This window comes from Belonocnema kinseyi, chromosome 3, assembly GCF_010883055.1.
Source record: "Belonocnema kinseyi isolate 2016_QV_RU_SX_M_011 chromosome 3, B_treatae_v1, whole genome shotgun sequence".
Classification (NCBI taxonomy): domain Eukaryota; kingdom Metazoa; phylum Arthropoda; class Insecta; order Hymenoptera; family Cynipidae; genus Belonocnema; species Belonocnema kinseyi.
The window spans coordinates 56,221,137-56,233,832 of record NC_046659.1 but is presented as its reverse complement, the minus strand read 5'-3'; the positions used below and the strand labels follow the sequence as shown (position 1 = coordinate 56,233,832).

At 32.1% G+C, this 12,696-nt stretch overlaps 1 long non-coding RNA gene across 1 annotated transcript in view; it reads right to left on the bottom strand.

Annotated features, from left to right (window-relative positions):
* Nucleotides 1–2,966: 2,966 nt before the first annotated feature.
* Nucleotides 2,967–12,696, bottom strand: part of LOC117169424 — a 10,486-nt gene continuing 756 nt past the window's right edge. Inside the window, exons 3-5 of the long non-coding RNA XR_004466658.1 lie at nucleotides 12,121–12,651; nucleotides 11,912–12,033; nucleotides 2,967–4,645 (exon numbers count right to left, since the gene is read on the bottom strand). This is a non-coding gene — a long non-coding RNA (uncharacterized LOC117169424). The remainder of the gene's footprint in view (nucleotides 4,646–11,911; nucleotides 12,034–12,120; nucleotides 12,652–12,696) is intronic.

Sequence of the window (12,696 nt, the reverse complement as noted above, 5' to 3'; positions counted from 1 at the left end):
ACTCCAAATTCCTTTCTAATCTTTTTTTATTCATATTTCCTAAGAGTAGACTGTTTGCAAATTCTTTACCTTAATTCCTTTTCCCCGTTGCTCGATCAGTCCATCAAATTTAAAATAAATTTGAAACAATACAATATAATTCGATTTTAAAAGCAACTTGTTTTTCTAAATAATAACTCAAATTGTTAGAAATTTATACTTTATTTCAGAATGCAAATTGCCTAGATTGAATCTTAAATGTGCAGCATATTTAAAAGGATTTAACATTTTAAGAGTCAAATTTGAAAGAAATTTTTAATTTAATGAAATGCCAAAGAAGCAATTTTTTGATTACTTAATTTTGATCCTGATCAAAATTCTAGATCAAATTGAAAGTAACTATTTTTTTTTCAAAGAAAACAAAAGAAGTCCAAAATATAAATAATCTAAAAATTGAACGTTGGATAGGTTATGATTGAAATTATATGGCAAAGTAAAATTGAAACCATTCAAAACTATACGGTGATAATCCAAATTTTATGGCGACAAAATTTAATGCATTCTATTTTCAAATTATTAAAATTTTGATTATTCCAAATAGAACAAAAATTGCAGTTTGTAAAATTAGAAATTTATAGAAATTCTAATTGGCAGAGCCTGAAACCAAAGTAAAATTTGCCGCCCTTTTTTAATTTCCATTAGGTATTTTATGTTTCGAAAAATTGCGATGTCAGCTGGTAGATGTCCGCACGTCGACGAGAGTCATGAGGGCCAGGCATGAGGTATGGGAAAAAACGATTTTTCACCAAAAGTGTATTTGGATATTATCTTTTGATTTTCGAAAGCTATTAAAATGAAAAATGAATTTAATAATTATTTTCCTGACGATTTTATTATTTAATTAAATAATAATAACTCATTTTTTCGATTTGAAAGTTATAAAACGTAAAAAAATACAATATAAGTGTAAAAAGACTTGAACTGTAAGAATATAAAGAAATGCTAAACCACCATGCTGCCCCTACTAATTTGCTGCACTTTTCCAATTGATGTTGCTAGTTTCTTTCGATTGCATAGTTCAAAAGCGAAAGAGAAGACAATAAAAGTGAAAGCGAAATTGTTCTGTAATAATAATAAAAAAATATAAGCTGCCGTGCAGCCCCTAAATATTTGCCGCCCTAGGCCATGGCCTTTTTGTCCTATGGTGTAAATACATATATTCTAATTGGTCGGCATTCTAATTATAGGAATAAGAATCTAAAGTTTTACGTATTCAATTTTGAAATACTTTTTACCCTTAAATATTTGTATACAAGAAACTATCAAACAAAAATTGGATACTAAACTTATTTTGAATTATTTACTTATTTTTCGACTTGAAACCATCTTCAAAAATCCAAGAAAAACAAATTAATATTTTATCTGATAAAAATGGATACAAATAGTTCATAGATATATCAAATGACTGTATTTTTTAAATTGAATTTTCATATTGGCCTTAATCTGCTTTAAGTGTTGTACAAGAAAAATAAGTGAGAATTTTAAATATTATTACGACTTGAATGTACATATTTGAACGTTCAATGTGCCTAAAATTCATAATAAGTATGAGGGTTGATCTAATCTTTCATTGAATTGGTAGAAAATTTGCAATAAAAAAAATTTCATTTGTAATAAAAAAACTGCCAAAAATTAGGTTGCTTCTAAAGATTCCAAAGTCTTGGCCAAAATTGATCCACCCTAAACTAATTGAACTCCATTCAAGAAAATAAATAATTCAATAATATCAATCCTACCCTCTATAAAAAGTCTCCTAATAAATTCTTCAAGTTTCTTTTACTCTTGGCCGCATATAAAATCTCACCCATCCCACAAGTTCTCATAAATTCCTCCTTTAACCGCCCATGTTCCCATCACCAGGTTCCCAGTTTTTCAACACGTCCTCTTTGATTCCTCGGCTCATTCATGAATCAGCAATCCTTTTGCCATTAAGGGCATGTATCAAACTATTACGTGACCAATTCTTTTGAACGAACTTATAAACTAATAACTCGAATGAATTTCTCATAACAAACAGACGTCCGTCTCTCTTCCCCTACATCTGTCTGGTATGCAAAAATTCGGTTTATTAGTTCATCAGATCCTTTAAAAGAATTGTGCACTTGCATACATGTCATGAATATGGAAACTAATTTTTAAATACGCAGATAACGATAAACTAAGTTTATTTTTGTATGAAATTTATCAATATCATGTTTAATTAGTTTTACATTTCATTTTAATAAACGAAAAAAATCAGCTTTTGTATAATGGTTGTGACGTCTGTTTTACAAATGAATACTTATTTATAAACTCAACGGATTTATCTATCGGAAAAAAGTTTTCGCAAAGATTCTCATTTCTTAAATATTTGGGCAATTTTTATTATTTACAACATTTTTTTATAGATTGTCACATATTCTGAGATGTTCAAAGTATACTTTCAAATTTCACCAGATCGCTTAGGGCAAATACAAAAAATTACGGAAAATGTTTAAAACGACTCGGGCCACTTAGATTCAGTGTGACCATCCTATGATTGTAATCAAGTGCGACCAGGAAGGAATACTTATAGTTGAAGGGTTGAACTACGGAACTACATTACTAACTTTTTTCCGAAAATGAACTTTTTGCATAAAAAATTTCTGTACTTGTCTCTCATCTTTTTCTCTTTTTTTTATTTAAGCCCCTTTTATAAGTTTTTTTTTTCATTTAGATTTTTCCGTTTTAACTAGAAAAAATATTTCATAAAATTATTATCGTTTATTTATAAATAAATAAATATATACCTTTCTTCTTTGTATGGAGCTTTAAGCGAAAAATTTCCTGTTACACTGCGATACCGTTACACTAAACCTTTATTTTCTCGGAACATGATATTTTTTTAAAATGAACAAATTTATTCTTATTTAGCCTTTCCATATCTCGGGAACAGGTTTTGATTATTCTTTTTTTTTTATTAAAAAATATATTTTTAGTCTCTATCCAAAGACGATGTTCAAAATCCATGAAATTTGAACTTCCAAATTCTTGAACTATTTACTCGTAAGTGGCTAACTTTATTAAATTAAATTTATTTTCTCTCAATTCAGCAACTCAGTACCTCGGGAGGCAGTTCTTATTTTTTAAACTGAAAATTGCACTTCTTATCTTGATTCGCAACCGAGGCTGTTCCAATTTTAGGTTCCTGTCACTTTAGAGATTGTAAACTTCCACATTCGATTTCGTGGAAATGGAAAACTTTTTTTGATCATACTTTTTTGTCCTATAATCAGAAACGCCCAAGTTCGAGGGAAACTTTTGTTTGATCTTTAAATGGTGATTTCGATCTTACAGAATTTTATTTCGCTCTCCCGAAAAATGACCTTCTTTTGGTCAAAATGTATCATCATTAATGTCAAACTTTTTCAATCTGCATTCGGATACAAAGCAATATTGGTTATTCACAATTTAATCTGTGTAAACAATACATCTAATCTTTAATACGGATTATGTAATTATATTGTGAGAAGATCACTTAAAAATATAATAAATTTTCTATGCACACGTAAAATTCGCAGGTAACTTCACTTCATCGAGTTTTAAGGTAAAACAATAGCACCAAGTTTATGGGAATATACTTTATTTTTGTCATATCTTCGTGAAAATAATAATAATTATCATTTCATTACTGCCTTAAATAGTTCTTGAAAAATTAAAACTAATTTCCAAATACACTTGTAGAAAAAAATTATTCCCGACGAAGATATATTAACAAAATAAGGTTTATTGTTCTATGCATTTGGGCGGTTGGGGATTGGTTCATTCTTTTCCCCTTAGCACTCGACGAAGCTAATTTAACTGATGATTAAGTGAGTTAAGGACGTTAAGGTGATTAATTATGTTGGCAATCCATTAAAAAAAAAGTATTATAGGTCGGCCTTTTGAATTTAAACCAAGTTTAATTAAGTAATAAACACTTAAAATGAAAAAACATGTCTTCTTAACAGATGCTTGAAACATAAATATTTAAATAAGAAAGTATAAAAAAATGCATGAAAATTCTCTATTTGCCACGTGGTTAATGAGCGTATTAATTATCGTTATATTAAGCTGTAAGAACATAGCTAATAACACGAAAGCACCAAAGCACCTGTCGACCTCCTCATTATGGGGAAGAGCAAACCGCATGACAATTGGCTAATAGGGCTGGATCGGATGATAGTGAAATTGGTGAAGCTGAAGGAGTGGCGGTGCTTCTTAAGCGTCTTCGGCCGAAAAAGGGGACGTGGAAATTGTTTCATAATGAGGGTGATGTTAGAACAACGCGCCGTATAGTTGAGTAGTCTTTGTTTTAGAATCCCCCTTGGGGTCCTGAGTGAGCGTTTTACCACACAGGTAGAGAATGCGGTTCGCGGTGGTTCCCCATGCTCCCATGCTTCCCTCTAACACGTTCGTACTTGTCTCCACACGCACACGCAAGGGAGAAAAGTATACAGGGTGTCTCAGCCTCCACACCACTTTATCTTCAATTATTCAATTCTTCATTTTTTAGTCCCTCACATCTTCGGATTCACCATCAGAATTAAATACCTACCGCTCTTATTTGTCAGATATCGACGAAATTCACCTCGTCCATTCATCAAATCTGGAGAAAATCAAATGAGCTATGTGAGAATATTGTACTTCGTCTTTTCAAAAATAAAAACCATGGGGTACGAAGATCTATTAATGAAAGAATTATTTAAGACAATTTCCATACATCCATAAGACTAATTCGAAAGTTCATAATTGAAAATACAGAGTGGTCGCTAGAATGCGAGAAAAAAATTTCCGATTACTTCTCAGTTTTTTATTGGGGTGCAAAAATCTTTTTCGGCCTTTACAATTAAACAGCAAATTAAAGCAGAAAAAATTTAATTAAATTAAGTTTTTAAATTAAAATCTTCTCAATTGAAAGCACTTGAAATAAAAATTGTATACATATTTCAAATTCAGTAGTATTAGAGAACAAATGTGAAAGTAAGAGATAAAAGCCTAAAAGTTAAAAAAATTATAAAATACATTTGAATAGGCATAAGGGTTTCAAAATTAAGCTCCCCAATGATTTTAAAAAAATGTTCAGCTTGAATATAATATATACTTAATTTATTTTTTTCATGATCTGCAGTGTTTATATTCATCAGAACCCTGGAAGCACGTGCATATATGGGGCCGTACTTAAATTGAGTAATCTTTTAGGTGGTTGAGGGGAGGGAGGGGGCGTAGAAAATGATTTTTCTATGCTCTCTTATATATGGTACAATTTTTTATTCTTAAAAGTTTTGTTCAAGATTCATAACTTTAGTTAACAATTTATCTGTTTCAAAATTAACTTTTTTGTTCCAAATTTACGTTTTTGGGTAGGAAATTTAAATTATTTGTTGAAAATGTATCATTTTGGCATGATAATTTTACAATTTGGTCAAAAATTCAACTTTTTTTCAAAAAATTATATTTTCGAGATGAAAATTCGACTGTTTTGTGTAAAATTGATCCTTTTGGCTTAAAAAATCAGAAAATTGGTAAAAAACTCAACTGTTTTGTGCAAAATTTGCTTTCCTGAATTGCCATTTTTTTCAACGATCATTGATTTATCCCATTTTTTGTTAAAATGTGATATTTTTTGGACTAAAAATTGAAATATTTGGTTAAAAATTCGCCTTTTTTGGTTAAAAATGTAAAAGTTTATTTAAAAATTGACACGGTTTTGGTCGAGGGTTTAACTTCTTGCTGAAAGTTTGTCTTGTTTGCTTAAACTATATTGTTTTTTAACGAAAATTAAAAGCTCCTATTATTAAAATATCAACTATTATATTTTTATTGAATCTTTTTAGGTATACAATTTAACTTCTTCGTTGAAACTTGAACTACTTTCTTGAAAATTCATTTATTTGTATTAACATTCATAATTTTAGTCAATAATTAATGTCTTTGGTCAGAGACTGAACTGCTTTGTGTAAGTTCCTCTTTCTGGGGGTATAAATTAATTTTTTTTTTACTGAAAATTTAACTATTTGATTGAGAATGAACTTTTTTGTTGAAATTTCATATTTTCGAATTAAAAATTCAACTGTTTTGTATAGAACATTCATTTTTTGTTTAGGAAATTCAACAATTAGCTACAAAATTTAGCTATGTGATAGAAAATTTAACTGTTTGGCACAAGATTTGTTTTTTATATATTAAATTTTTTTTCAATAAAAATTTAATTGTTCCATTTTTTGATAAATGTTTATCTTTTTAACTTAAAAAATCAACTATTCAGTTCAAAGTTTATGTAATTTGTTGAAAATTCTTCTGTTGGTTAGAAACGTATGCTTTTTGTTACAAATTCGTCACGTTTGGTAAAAAGATGTTTCTTAAAATTAATTTAAAAATAACTATTTGTTTAAAAATGAACTTTTTTTGAGAATTCTTTTCTTAGTAGAAAATTAATCTTCCCGGTTGAAAAAGTTTCTTTTTTGTTGGAAGTGGTGTAATTATTTAATTGAAAAATTTACTGTTTTGTGCAGAAAATTCGACTTTTTCTCTTGAGGTAAATTGTTGGATACAAAATTGAACTATTATAGTAGATGATTCATTTTTTTCTTCCATAAGAATTTAACTGTTCCATTTTTTATTAAAAGTTGATTTTTTTAGTTGAAAAAATGAATTATTCGGTTGAAATATTATGTAATTTGTTGAAGAATCTTTTTTTATGCTTAGAAAATCAATCTTTTTCGGTTCCCCGGCTCAATTGCGAATCGCTCAATCTTCCAAGTGCTAAATTTTCAGCTTCAATTGTTCCATTTCGTGAACTTTTTTATTTCTGACTGAAATGGTTGAATTTGGAAAAATAAAAAGACGTAATTAAAAAATTATTAATTATAAAGAATTCATTTTAAAATAATTCAACTTTTAAAGGATGTTAATATAAAAAATCATAATAATTATCCAATTAAAATTTTAAAAATATTGAGTCCAATCAGCCTCATTTAACAGGAATAGTATGTAGCATTACAACAGATGAAACAATGTGATTGCTACGAGGGTGAAGTTTGATGCCCGAGCGAAGCGAGGGATGCATTCACAGGAGTTGCGATCGCTGTGTAACATTTCTAGTAATGCATACTATTTTTCATAGCGCCTCGATTGAAACTTTGAGTTTCGGTAGCTATGTAGAGCGCGGGTTGAAACAAAGTGTTTGCATCCCTAAGGTTAAAACGTTTGTTTTCAGCTCTAGGGTAGAAAGGTACATAGATAGGAAGGGTCTACAGGTACCTCAACTATGGGCGCGGCTCGCTTCGCTCGCAAGTTTGAGCGCGCCTTGGGGTCGCGACTGTTGGTTCTCGCGCTTCGCGCTCGATGATACGTTAATCAAGCGCTTCGCGCTCGATATTTGTACATAGCCTTTTTAAAAATAAAGGTGAAAGCATAGACAACAGTAATTTGGTAATTGTGAATTCTCCTTTGTTAAAGCTCCATCGGCCTTAACGAACACATTCTCATCACGTATCTAGTGCTTCGCACTCGAGTTTATCCTTGAAATTTTATATCATTCTCATAAACGTATGTTATTATAACTCATAACTTACATTTGTATTAAAACAGACGTACTTTCATTGTCCCATTTGAAAAAGTGCGAATTCTTTTTTAAAAAATTTGTTATTAAACATGTTATTGCAGCTTTGATCGTTTTTTTATAAACTGAATTTGCTCATTTCTAATATTTTATTATGAATTAAACTTTACACATACGGTCTACTGAGTAGTCTTATCGTTGAAAATGCATTTATATATTTGAGAATCTTTAAAATACTGTGAACTTGTTGCATGAAAAAATCTAATTTTTGGATTTTCTATTATTTTGTATGCTGTGAAAATTAGAATTTTCGACTTTTGAAGAAAATTCAAAAAGTTGTTATAATAATCTTGTTGGGCATTTAGAAATCAAAGTTTTTCTTGTCTTGCCTTTAAGATTAATTTTCGTGTGTTTTTTGGTACTTAAGTGCGAATTGCCGGAGCTGAATACACGGCCCAGTGTTGGTCCAATTTTGGCAGCCAAAGGTCGGCTGAAGATATTGGGCCAATCTCGGCATTTTATTCGGCCCAGTGTTGAGCCAGTGATGGAATCCTATATTGGATATTTATATTTGTCGATCCTCCACCGATGCTTGGCCCAGTATCGGCACTTTATTGCGCCAAGTCTCACTTTTAGTACGGAGAACCATGTTTCACGAGGATCAGCCAAAGTCTGCGCCAGTGACGGCACATTACTGGGCCAAGTGTCCATTTTACCACGGCAAACCATGTATTATTTAAATCGGCCCAATGTTGAACCAGTGCTTGTAGCCTATATTGGCTATTTATATTTGCCGATCCTCCAGCGATGCTTGGCCCAGCATCGGCACTTTATCACGCCAAGTCGCACTTTCAGCACCTAAAAACATATCTTACACAAAAAATAAAAAAGTGTTGTTGAAAAATCGTCAAAGTTCACAATGAAATTTCTAAGTTCTGTCATTAAAAATTTTGAATGTTTATGAAAAATTACATTTTCTTTCATTCCAAAAACTTGTAAAGTAGCCTACAGCGAAAAACATGAAATATTACGCGAAGAAAAATTGTAATCGATTTAAATTATTTATTTAAAAATTATTGTATTGATATTCCTTTTAACAGTTCGTGTATTTTACATTTACATGAACTTTTCTGAACTGTAGCTTATCAGGATGACTTTTTCACAGTGTTTCAACTTGTCGGTTTAACGAAATGGTTAGCACTCCCGACTGCTAGGCGATAGATTTATGTATATAAACATAGGTTCGATACCCTGTAGCGTTAGAAATTTTATTTGTAATATAATGTTCAAAATCTAATATATGTATTCAATCTAAACAGGACCATTAATATTCATGTTCAAAGCACTCGCAATATATTATTATTTTTTTAAATATCTTTTTGTCATATCTTTAGACTATAACAGCAATCGTTAAAATTAACCAAAATGTTTAATTGAAATTTCAATTCTTGAAATTATAAATAATATTCCAACGATATGCAGTCGTATAATGATGAATGGATAAAGCAGATTCGTCCTAAGGAAAATTCAATGATTTTTTATCAGTTTTTAATCTAACTCCGGCATCCAGGTTGGTCCAATATTGGTACCCAGTGTTGGACCGATAATGGCTGCCAAGCCTTGGCAGCCGAGTCAAGGCCATAGTTATCAATCCGGCAATGGCGCGACAATAACAGCTAGGTTTAGTCCGATATTGGCACCCAGTGTTGGGCCGACAATGGCAGCCGAACCTTGGCTGCCAAGTGCAGGCCATAGTTATCATTCCGTCATTGGCGCGATGATGGACGCCGAGCTTCGGCAATATTTTTGCCGACTATGGCCCAATGCTGGGCCGTATGTGACTTCGCACTTGGGTATTTTGGAAATACTTTAACTCTGGTAATTTTTGGTTTGATGAAAAAAGTTATCAGGATAAATTGTTCAACTTTTTGAATACTATAAATATCTGTAGAGAAAATTTTTGAATTTTGAAAAAAGTGGTCTCAAAAATATTCAAAATGTGCTCACTTTTTGAATTTTATATACAAAATAACGGGCTAACAAACTTCACATGCTCACAGACAGGCATATATACATACAGACAGACGGACAGACACATTCGTAAAAACCTGTTTTTCATATTCAGGGGGTCTCGAAACGTGGACATTTGACAAAAACTGGGGGTTCAAATTTTACAAAAATCTAATACCTTCTCTGATGAGAATGTAAAAATTATTTATTTGTCATGAATAATTTTTTGATAGTTCTGTTTTTGGTTTTAATCTAAAAAAGCATTAAAAACATAAAAAATTTGATTTTTTGAAACCACACACACGCGATGAAATGAAATGAAAAGACAAAAGCTGTGTTAAGAATGTCCCCACGCAGCGGGCAGATTTTTTTTACTGTTAATCATGTTTTTCATGGTTAAAGCCAAAACTACGCATCTTATCAAAAAGTTATTGGTAACAAATTTGGTGATCTTTTTCAAATGCACAATTTTTTTCTTCCCATATTTTATCGTATTTTGCATAGGTTGGACGAAAAATGCAATTTTTGGATTTTTCATTATTTTGTATGCTGTCAAAATAAGAAATTTTGATTTTTCAAACAAATTCAAAGAGTTGTTATGATAATCTTGTAGGACATTCAAAAAGCAACATTTTTCTTTTCTTGACTTTTTTTCATATCTTGCGTTATTTGGCCTAAAATGTTCATTTTCGTGTGTTTTTGGAATTTTGTAAATGCTATAACTCTGGTAATTTTTGATTTAATGAAAAAAGTCATAAGAATAAATTGTTCAAATTTTTTAATACTATGAACAAGTGTACAGAGAATTGTTGAATCGTGAAAGAATGTGGTCTCAAAAACTTTCAAAATGCGCTCACTTTTAAAATTTTTATCCAAAATGGCTGGCTAACGAACTTGGCATTTAGCTTAGGACACTAAAAGAGTGTACCAAAAGCCAATGTAATAGATTAATTTTTTCAAAAGTCATCGTGTTCACAGACAGACATACATACAGACACATTCGTAAAAACCTGTTTTTCGAATTCAGGGGGTCTCAAAACGTGGGCATTTGACCAAAAATGGGGTGGGGGTCAAATTTTACATAAATCTAATACCTTCTCTGATGAAAATGTAATAATGTGCATTACAAGGAATGTAATAGAACGATCGCAACTCGTGTGAAGGCAACCCTTGCTTCGCTCGGGCAGCAAACTTCACACTCGTTTCAATCGCTGTGCTTCATCCCTTGTAATGCAACATACAATTTCATAGACAATATATGGAAAATTCGAGCTGCGTTACCTGTAGACCCTACCTATATACCTACCTGTGTACCCTAGAGCTAAAAAATCTAAGCATCTAAGGCCTAAGCAATCTAAAGCACATATTTTTATTTTACAAAAATATACCATTTAACAGAAAACTGGACCTCGGAACTGAATAAGTTTTTTCTATAAAACTTTTTTCGTTCTGTTCATCAACTCAATAACTTGAAGAACTTGTCAGCGTTTCAAAATTTCTTTTCTTACCACGGTCTCAATTCTACTCGGATAGGGTTAAAAAATTGTGTCGGCTCGACGTTTTTTCGTTTTGTTTTTTTCAAGCTCCTTCACAACTTTTAAAACTCATAATTATTGCAAATCGCACAGTTGAACTGATTGAATAGTTTTTTATCCTAAATTTTTTAAATTCCTGGTTACAAATTAAATTTACTGTAATTTTCCGGTTCCCTGATGCAGCAATAAGAGAATGGGAAAATTGCACTTAGCATTTATAAATAAATTTTTATAAAGTAAATTATTTCAAAGAATGTTATTTACAGTATCTTCAAAGAAATTGCCTCCATTCCCAGGATTATTTTACAATCGTATCTTGACATTTTAAATCAGTCAAATTAAATTTTTGTATATAACTTCCAACTTTTTCAGTATTAAAAAAAGATGTTGCAACTAAGTTTAATTTTTAAACTATGTTTAATGTTTAAGGCTTCTGATTCGATCATCGATATTCAGCAACGCCTGGTTCGGTTAAACTCGGATGGGTGCCGTCGCACTGGATAGGTCTATTTATTAATTATTAGTTCGAATTATTTGGGTCAATATTTCAGATGTTTCATATTTGAGTCTTCTTTGCTCAAAACTTAGCAAGGAAATTTTCAGTGAAATTGTTTACAATTCGAAAAATTGGTTTCTTTTCATTGATACTTTTCAGCTTGTAAGATTATTCACTTATAGCCTTTCTGCGCTTACCAATCTTGCTTCCTCTGAAATTGAAATCCAGATCGAAATTGAAAGTCCCAAAACAGGCATAACGTGTACTAACCCTTTGAACTCGAATCCCGGCAAATCCACTTCCAAGAAGATCATTTCTCAAGACAATATCTTCCTTGTAGTAATAAATTCCGAAAACGCCGATTAAATCTAGAGATGCAGACCCCATGCCTTCTATAATGAAATCATTTTAGGAAGATGAGACACCCTGTATAAAGAAGAGCTCGCGCGCTTGGGTTCCATATACTTGCATATACACACATAACACATGTGGGTCTAGTGGGTCCAGCAGGCAGCTCGTAGCTCGTGTCCCATGCCGTTCATCCACTACCGTCCATGGTCCATTCTCCATACTGGGTCCGAGTGGGTCCGAGGGACCCCCCTCGCTCCAGCCAACCCGCCCACCATTCTTCCCCAGGATCCAGGATGACCATGTACTATCCAGGTAATGGCTTTATTCCAACAGATAAACTCGCTCTCTAGCTCTCGTCGAGCATCATCTCCAGGCAATATAACTCGTCGACCTTTTTTCTTCCGTCCCACACGGTTCAGTTTTAGTTCTCCCCACTCCACTTCCTCACCTTGCCGCTCCTTCATTTCGGTCTACTCCGACTGGCTTAATGACAATTTCAGGTAGTAAGAATGCTGGAAACCAAAAATTTCTTTTAACGCCGGCGTTCCCGCTTTACCCCGGGTGTCCAGGTTGCGCACCCGGCGACCTCACATCGGCGCTCTTTGTAATATGTTACCAACGATGTCGCAACAGAATTTCCATCTTAAGTGGAGCCGCAACTGCCGAGGAAAAATTTCAGTTACCACCTAAAGGAATTTTAGAAT